This window comes from Leopardus geoffroyi, chromosome A2 (assembly GCF_018350155.1).
Source record: "Leopardus geoffroyi isolate Oge1 chromosome A2, O.geoffroyi_Oge1_pat1.0, whole genome shotgun sequence".
Taxonomy (NCBI): domain Eukaryota; kingdom Metazoa; phylum Chordata; class Mammalia; order Carnivora; family Felidae; genus Leopardus; species Leopardus geoffroyi.
Window position 1 is genome coordinate 6,074,064 of NC_059331.1, and position 9,510 is coordinate 6,083,573.

Here is a 9,510-nt window from a genome sequence, read left to right on the forward strand (position 1 = left end):
AGTTCCCATCACAACGGACACAATTCTGTCACTGCCTGCCAGGAAGTGGGGACTCGATTCATCGTAATTGCAACTGCCCCGGGGGCGGGGGAGTTGCCTGGGTGGCTCAGTCGGTTAAGCATCTTGATTTAGGCTCAGGTCAGGATCTCACCGTTTGTGGGTTTGAGCCCTGTGTCGGGCCCTGTGCTGACAGAGCGGAGCCGACTTGGGATTCTCTCTCCCTCTCTTGCTCTCTCTCTGCCCCTCCCCCCCCCCTGTGCATGCACTCTCTCTCTCAAAATAAATAAACATTAAAAAAAAAAAATGCCGGGGAGCAGGTCTGCCTGTCCAGGGAGCCACCGTGACCCTGGGGCATGCACCTGGCCACAGGATTTTCTGGAAGACAGGCTGTTTGCTCCACTTGGAAAGGTGAGGGAGAGAAGGAAACGAACCAGGCACCCGGCAAGGAGGTGCAACACTTGTGTTTGGGGACCGCCTAAACCGGAAACAAGCCCCAGGCGAACGAACGAACGTTTAACGACCTGCGCTCTGCAGGGGGGACGGGGTGGGGTGGTGAGGGGGGGAAGCGAGTCCTGATGCGAAGTGTCCGCCACTCTCCCTCGTGTACATCCTGCCGCTGTGGCTGCTTCCAAGCTGTTAACACGACGCCCCTCCACGCGGAGCTGAACAGAGACCGGCTCTCAGGGACTGGCTCGTTTTGCTTCCAGCACGCGAACCCGAGTCGTGAGTAAATTCGCGAGTAGTCTGTCCTTGGCGCCTGGGAGACGCTTGCGCACGCCTGGTGACCCAGTGTGTGTGATGGGAGAGCTGCTCACAGGCCAGAAGGTCAGACTGAAAGAAAAACTCCCTGCCAAGTGCCTAGGGAGACGCTGAGCCCAAGAAGTGGGGGGTCAGAGCCCCCTCCGGCCTCCTCTCCAGACACCAGAACTTACTGCCGCTGCAGACTTTTCAAGAGTAACCGCTTCACCTGCCGGGGGCTCTCAGACGTGGAACAGAAGCCACTGGATGGACAAATCACCCCGTGCTGCCCAGGTGAGTCTCGGGAGAGGGAAACGCTCTAGTGGGGGTGCGGGTGTGAAACCCTGACATGAGCTTTCCCCGGGGATCCTCCCCGGGCTCCCTGACCCCGTAGGCCTAAGAATCTGGGATTTCTACTGAGTCGAGGAAGGCGGTGCTCACATACTCCGGCTCAGATAGGTTGCCGGGTGCCCCAAATTCTACCATCAGAGCTCCAGCCAGGATAGCTTGCAGTCCAGGTGAATGCTTGAAAAAAACTTTTTTAAGTTTATTTGTTTACTTAGAGAGAGCAAGCTGGGTAAGGGCAGAGGGAGAGAGAGAGAGAGAGAGAGAATCCCAAGCAGGCCCCGCACTGTCAGCGCAGAGCCCGATGTGGGGCTCGAACCCACGAACCGTGAGATCGTGGCCTGAGCCTAAATCAAGAGTCAGACGCTTAACTGACTGAGCCACCCAGGTGCCCCTGAGTGCTGTAAAATATAGCATATTGGGGCACCTGGGTGGCCCTGTCGGCTAAGCGTCCACCTTCGGCTCAGGTCACGATCTCACGGTTTGTGAGTTCAAGCCCCGCGTCAGGGTCTGTGCTGACAGCTCAGAGCCTGGAGCCTGCTTCGGATTCTGCGTCTCCCTCTCTCTGTCCCTCCCCTGCTGACATTCTGTCTCTTTCTCTCTCTCAAAAATAAATAAACATTAAAAACATTGAACACCATGGTAACAACCACTGTAGGCAAAACCCACAGACAGATGCTTATAGTTAACATGTGCTACTCTAATGAGAGAAGCAGGATATTTGCATAACTTCCAATTTGTGTTATCTCCCCCGAAAAATATTTATTAATTACTGTGCTGGTTTTAACATGGGTTCGCACGGGGCGCCTGGGTGGCTCAGTCGGTTGAGCGTCCGACTTCAGCTCAGGTCACGATCTCACGGTTCATGAGTTCGAGCCCCGCGTTGGGCTCTGTGCTGATGGCTCAGAGCCTGGAGCCTGCTTCGGATTCTGTCTCTCCCTCTCTCTCTGCCTCTCCCCCCACTTGTGCTCTGTCTCTCAAAAATAAATAAATGTAAAAAAAATAAAATAAAAACACAGGTTCACACATGTAAAAAAAATTTTTTTTTAAGTTTTTATTTATTTTTGAGAGAGAGAGAGAGAGAGCTAACAGGGGAGGGGCAGAGAGAGAATCCCAAGCAGAGTCCAGAGTCAGCCCAGAGCCTAACGTGGGGCTTAAACCCATGAACCATGAGATCGTGACCTGAGTTGAAATCAAGTTGGACACTTAACCAACTGAGCCACCCAGGCACCCCTGTTTACACATTTTTTAAGAGTGCTTCCTGTGGGAGGAGGGAATTAATTCTCTTCCCCTTGGAGTGGGGCCGGCTTAGGGACTCACCTCATAGGAATAAAGCAGTGTTTATCAACCTTGTTTTAAATTTTGCACACACACCCCCCCCCGCCACCACCAAATAGCCTTTTAAATATTTTCCCTCCTTGCCCCCTTATATCCAATATTAAGAAGTAAGGGGTGCCTGGGTGGCTCAGTCAGTTAAGCGATCAACTTTGCCTCAGGTCATGATCTTGCGGCCCCCATGAGTTCGAGTCCAGCGTCGGGCTCTGTGCTGACAGCTCAGAGCCTGGAATCTGCTTCGGATTCTGCGACTCCCTGTCTCTCTGCCCCTCCCCCACTCGTGCTCTGTCTCTCTCACTCTCAAAAATAAAATAAACACACACACAATTTTTTTTTTTTCAACGTTTATTTATTTTTGGGACAGAGAGAGACAGAGCATGAACGGGGGAGGGGCAGAGAGGGAGACACAGAATCGGAAACAGGCTCCAGGCTCTGAGCCATCAGCCCAGATCCCGACGCGGGGCTCGAACTCACAGACCGCGAGATCGTGACCTAGCTGAAGTCGGACGCTCAACCGACTGCGCCACCCAGGCGCCCCACAATTTTTTTTTTTTTTTTAATAAGGTCATGAGGACGGACCCTAACCCAGTATGACTGGGGTCCTTATCAGAGGAGTTTAGGACACAGACGCGCACAGAGGGACGATCGTGTGAGGACACAGGGAGGAGACTGCGTCTATGCCCCACGAGAGACGCCTCGGAAGGAACCAGACCAACTTGCCCACGGCTGGACCTCAGACTTCCAGCCTCCAGAGCCGTGAGACAACACGTGTCCGGTGTGTTAGCCGCCCTGCGTGTGGTCCTTTGTCGCGGCAGTCCTAGGAGACTAACGTGGGGTCTGGACTCAATGCCACGTGGGGTCCTGGATTCAATCCTGGAACGGGAAAAGGACACCCGTGGAAAAACGTGAAACACAAACGAAGCCTTTTGTTTCGCTAATGGTGTTGCACCAATGTTCCTTTCCTCTTTTTGACAAGTGACAGTAATTTAAGATGTTAACAGGAGAGGAAGCTGAGTTAAGTGTATACGGAACTTCCTGCACTATCTTTGCAATTAATCTGTAAATCCAAATGGTTGCACAACAGCGTGAATGTGATTGATGCTGCTGAGCTGTGTGCTTAAAAATGATTAAGACAAAAAATTCTATGTCGTATGTGTGTCTTTTACCACAATAAAACAACTCTGTCAAAAATCTACTTAGCATGTTTAGGGACGCCCGGGTGGCTCAGTCAGTTGAGCGTCTGACTTCGGCTCGGGTCACGATCTCGCGGTCCGTGAGTTCGAGCCCCGCGTCGGGCTCCGTGCTGACAGCTCAGAGCCTGGAGCCTGCTTTGGATTCTGGGACTCCCTCTCTCAGAAAATAAATAATAAACATTAAAAAAATTTTTTAAAAAGGAAGACACTGCTGTGGGTTCCTGGAAATTGCTGCTTATCAAATTATGGAAGTTTTATCCTGTCCTTTGTTTACTAAGCACAAATGCTTAGCTTTTTTTTTTTTCTTTTTTAATGAAGACTGAGTGTTGAAAAGATATATCTTGTAGTGTGGAGGAGGTAAAAGATAAACTGTGGAAGGGTACAAAACAAGGGCACCACGTACAGAAAGCTTCTGGATGTGTAAAACCACCCAATATATTGTCTAAATGCGCAGTTGAAGTGGGTTTTAACATAGTAAACACCAAGTTTGAGATGGCAGTCGCCTCGGGGGGGAAAAGAGAGAAGGTGCACAGGACTGCCGGTTACAATTTATTTACTCTCCGCCCCCACCGCCCCGCTCCCACTGAAAAGTTTTTCCGGGCCTTTTGGATCGAAGCAGGAATTGACGTGTCGGGCAGGGTGGTCCCATCATCCTTCTGCTGGGACCAACGCCATGACCTCCTCTTTGATCATTCCATGTCTGGCCCTCACACAGAGCGTCCGGACTTTCTCATCCGATGCCGAAGCCCGACCTACTCAGCACCACGTAGAAGTCCAGGCCATACATACCGGTGCTTGGGTCCCCACATCGACGCGCTCCTGGATCCCCACACCAAAGTTTCCCGTGCCGGAGAAGTTAGTATTTCTCAACTCATGCTCCCACATCTTTAGAACTTTCTCAGGGATTTCTTCAGCCTTGACCCCACGGACTGTGCAGTGCACGGCCATCTTTTTTTTTCATTTCTCCTGCTGCCAAAGGCTCTGACGGCATATCCAGCTCTGGAGAGCACGGGGGTCTGGCCTGTGCACTGCTCCAGCACCCTGGCCACCCCGGTCAGTCTCCCCTCTCCCCCCACCCGACCCCCCGACCGCAGAGGTTGAGGCAAGAACTTGCAGATGAGAAGTTCGCACGTGGGATTCCCCTTTTCACCTTGATCCGCTACGGCGGAGATCAGGAAGAGAGAGCACAATTTATTTCCTTTTTTTTTTTTTTTTTAATTTTTTTTTCAACGTTTATTTATTTTTTTTGGGACAGAGAGAGACAGAGCATGAACGGGGGAGGGGCAGAGAGAGAGGGAGACACAGAATCGGAAACAGGCTCCGGGCTCTGAGCCATCAGCCCAGAGCCCGACGCGGGGCTCGAACTCCCGGACCGCGAGATCGTGATCCGGCTGAAGTCGGACGCTTAACCGACTGCGCCACCCAGGCGCCCCAATTTATTTCCTTTTAAGAGGATCCGAAATATGTGACCAAGTCAAAACCTGGTGAAGCCGAGTGGAGATCGCACGGGTTTTCGTGTTTCTACTTTTTCTCTGCATACCTTTGTGTGTGTTCACGTTTTCTCATAATAAAAAAGCAAAGCCAAGACTGACAGCCACAGCCAATGCTTAACACAGCCTTTGCACTCAGCCAGGTTCCCTGGGGAGTGGCGAGCCTCCCATCTCCAGAGAAAATGGAAGCCACAGGGTGGTCTTAGCCTTGGAGCTGAACCCTGGGACTTCTGCCTTCTTCCCACTTTATTTTTTACGTATTTCTTTTTTTAAGTTTATTTATTCCGAGAGTGTGGGTGTGTGCTCACGTGCGCATGTGAGTGGGGGGGGAGAAGCAGGAGAGGGAGAGAATCCCAAGCAGGCTCCACGCTGTCAGCATAGAGCCTGGAACGGGGCTTGATCCCATGAACTGCGAGATCATGACCTGAGCCGAAGTCGGATGCTCAACCGACTGAGCACCCTCAGGTGCCCCTGCTTAGTCCAAACCCCTGGTCCCTGCTATTTGAGTCCTTGTGTGGTCCAGCCCAGACTACTGCCCCTGAGTTAGTCTCAGCCTTTCCAAGAGTCCCACTCCCAAACTCTGCACGTGCTAATATCACAGCGGGGACGCTCCTTCATCCACACATCCCCTCCAGAATAATTCTGGCTCCTCCAGACGTCACCACCTCCTCCAGGAAGCCCTCCCAGATCCTCTAGGCTGAGTCCGATGCCTCCAGTGGTCCTCACATTCCCTGTGCTTCTGAGACCCATTACATTGTTTTCAAATCCCTGGCCACATGTTCTGCCTCCCCACCCCAACCCAGTGGGTCTCCCTTCCCTCTTCTGGGTCCAGGGCTCTTTTGGGTCTGGGTGGTTAAAAGTCTGTGGCCAGCCTCATGCCAGGAACCTCCCTTTCCTTTTAATTCCCCTTTCAGTGAATTTTGGGCATGGGACATGGGTGGGTCGCCTTCTGGTTGCCTCGCTGGGCTGGACAGCTTCCCCTGGCTCCCCAAGGCAGCTTCAGCCGCAGCCACATACAAAAGAGACCCAACTTCCTGCCTCTTGTGCCTTGGCTGTGCCCTCTGCATGACAGACCCTTCCTTTTTCTCTCGCCAGTGGACGTGTCCTCAATGCCCACTTCCAGAAGGCCACCTCTGCTCCTCCAAACAGCATTCACTGTTTCTCCCTCCGTAAGGGCTGATGAATCAATCCTATCTACCCCCTTTCCCAAGAACCTTATTCGGATGAGGTTGTGCAATCCTTTGCGGCCTTTTTTTTTTTTTTTTTTCCTGTTTCCTCCCACTGAGCCCACGCCCCTCCTGAGTACTGCTGTCCTGGAGAGCCCCAGAAGGAGGGTGTGCCCTCCCAGAAAGTTCTGCCCCACAGTGAAATCCTGGTGCTAAGTCAGCTGTCGGTGCCTGTTGACGCGGGCTCCGTTTCTGATGAGAAGGGAAGCACGAGCCTTGCCTCTCGGAAGAAGGGGACTTCTGAGAAAAGCAGCAAGACCCTCCCGTTTTTTGGGAAAAGAGACTTCCTTGGTCCTGAACTGTTCTCTGAGCATTGCTGACTTCTGACGCCAGACTTCTTCCCCGCTCTGTGTCATGGGCATCTACTCCGACCTCTGTGATGGTGTGTGACACACGTACTTAAACATCCGTACGTGGTGTCGTTGTGTGTGACTCACATCGATGTCACGGGACGGCGAGTCTCACGTGCTGCCTGGCGAGACCCTAGGTTACTGATATCTAGAGACGAGGTCTTCTCGTTCGTTTGCTTCAGAGTAGATAGCCACCGAGTCTGACTTAGTGACAAGCACTCAGAGACACCATAAGGAAGATGGAAACACTAGCCATCACCCAGGAGATGATATTCGCATCTCTTATCCGTGATACATACAGACCTTCTGTAAACGAAACTTTTTTTAATGTTTACTTTTGAGAGAGAGGGTGAGTAGGGGGCGGGGCAGAGAGCAGGAGACACAGACCTGGAAGCAGGTCCAGGCTCTGAGCTGGCAGCACAGAGCCCGACGCGGGGCTCGAACTCGCAAACCCGCGGGATCATGACCTGAGCCGAAGTCAGACGCTTAACCGACTGAGCCACCCAGGCACCGCCCCGCCGCCCCCCTCCCCCCCCCCCCCGCCCCCGAACTTCTATAAATGAATAAGAAAAAAACAAACCGCTTCCTGGAAACAATGGAGGAAGGATACAAACAATTTACAGGAAAGCGAAACAGAAGAATGTATCAACATCCAGTGGATACTCAAAATCTCGGGAGTTGGGAAACCATCTGAAGCCACAGTGAAATTCAATAAGAAGCAGTAAAAGTAGCTTCAAGTTTAAAGACTTTTTTGAACTAAGGAGCAGAGGGGAGAGAAGGAAGAGGGAGATGGAGAACAAGAGGCTGAACATGAAGGAGTTAAGGATTTCACTTGATAAATCAGTTTTTTTTTTTTTAAGTTTATTTTTTGAGAGAGAGCGAGCAGGGGAGGGGCAGAGAGAGAGGGAGAGAGAGAGAGAATCCCAAGCAGTCTCCAGCTCTCAGCACGGAGCCTGATGTGGGGCTTGAACTCACAAACCGTGAGATCGTGACCTGAGCTGAAATCAAGAGCCAGACACTTAACGAACTGAGCCAGCCAGGCGGCCCGATAAATTAGTTTTTAAAAACAAACACAAGACAGGGGCGCCTGGCTGGCTCAGTTGGTGGAGCATGTGACTGACCGACTCTTGATCTCAGGGTCATAGGTTCAAGCCCCACACTGGGTGTACAGATTACTTAAAAATAGTATCTTCTATTGGGGTGCCTGGGTGGCTCAATTGGTTAAGCGTCTGACTTCGGCTCAGGTCATGGTCTCGTGGTTCGTGGGTTCGAGCCCCGCGTCAGGCTCTGTGCTGATGGCTCAGAGCCTGGAGCCTGCTTCCGATTCTGGGTCTCCCTCACTCTCTGCCCCTCCCCCGCTCGTGCTCGGTCTCTCGTTCTCAAAAATAAATAAAACATAAAAAAGAAAAAAATTGTTTAAAAAAAGAAACCCTTCCTACCTGGATTTTCCCCCCAAAGTTTTGCTTTTCAAATATGTAGGTTTAGAGCCATCTGGGCTGGGATTGGCTGTCTTGTTCACCATTCCACCGCCAGGACCTTCAACAGGGCATGATACACACTAGCAGTCAAATCTGTTGAATGAATTAATGAGGGGCTGCTGTGTGTGACCTACGAGGATGAGTACCAGGGATGGGGGGGGGGGGGTGTAGCAGGCCACGTGCTGGTAGAGGGAATGAATCTTCTTCCTGCAAAGAAACACAGCATTGGCCTGCAGGTATCTGGGCCCAGAAAGGCTGTCTGTATCACTCACTGATCAGACCACGGGCACCAGGCTTCAATAGCACCACCGTATGTCTTGGAAAGAAACTGTGCAGGAGGGGACAGATAAAAGCCAATTTCCATTTGAGGGGAAAGGCCGTTCTGTTCCCTCTCCTCGGACATTTGGTTTTTCGGGCCCCTACAAATTCTTGGACAACTCAAGAGACAAGAGAGAAAATCTGAGCTGCCTGCTAATAAGGGAGAAAGCCACTAATTAGAAAAAGAAATGAATTTATGGGACATTTTATTCTAGTAATGTAGTAACTGGAATTCTCGGTTTAATGTCTGACTTCTAGGACAGCTAAAATTTTGGCTTCGTATTCTTCACTGTACTCCCAGCTCCCAGGCCCTAGGAGTCGTTAAATGGGCGTGTGTTACGTAAACAAGAGTAAGTCTGTGGGTTTTTCCTTGCTCACCGCACCCTAGCACGTTCCTGTCTCCACGGGGCTCCCTCTGGCTGGCGTGTGTTTCTTCCAGTATGTTCAGGGCCATTCCCTCACTTCATTTAGATCTCTGCTTCGATGTTTCCCCTTCTTTCCTGGCTTTATTGAAATACGGTTCACATGCCACACAATTCTCCCTTACCATTCAGTGGTTTTTATTATATTCACACGATTCTGCATCCGTCACTACAACCAAAGTAAGAACATTTCATAATCCCCAAGTCCCATGTACCCGTGGGCGCCTGGTAGGCTCACTCTTGATTTCAGCTCAGGTCATGATCCCCAGGTCATGGGATCGAACCCTGCCTGCATCAGGCTCTGTGTGGAGCCTGGAGCTTGCTTAAGATTCTCTCTCCCTCTGCCCCTCTCCCCCACTCACACACTCTCTCTCTCTAAAATTAAAAAAAAAAAAAAATGAATGAATCTATAAAGAATTCATGTACCCTTTAACCATCACCTTTTTTAAGATTTTTTAACGTTTATTTATTTCTTTTTTTTGAGAGACAGAGACAGAGCATGGGGTGGGGGTGGGGGGGGGCGGAGGGGCAGAGAGAGGGAGACACAGACTCTGAAACAGGCTCCAGGCTCCAAGCTGTCCGCACAGAGCCTTGACGCGGGGCTGGAGCTACCCA

General features: G+C 51.2%; 1 long non-coding RNA gene across 1 annotated transcript; it reads left to right on the forward strand.

The window, feature by feature from the left end:
* The first annotated feature begins 298 nt into the window (after nt 1-298).
* LOC123607327 lies at nt 299-3,613 on the forward strand. The gene is made up of 2 exons (XR_006716713.1): nt 299-1,032; nt 2,983-3,613. It is a non-coding gene; the product is annotated as an uncharacterized LOC123607327 (long non-coding RNA).
* The last annotated feature ends 5,897 nt before the right edge of the window (nt 3,614-9,510 follow it).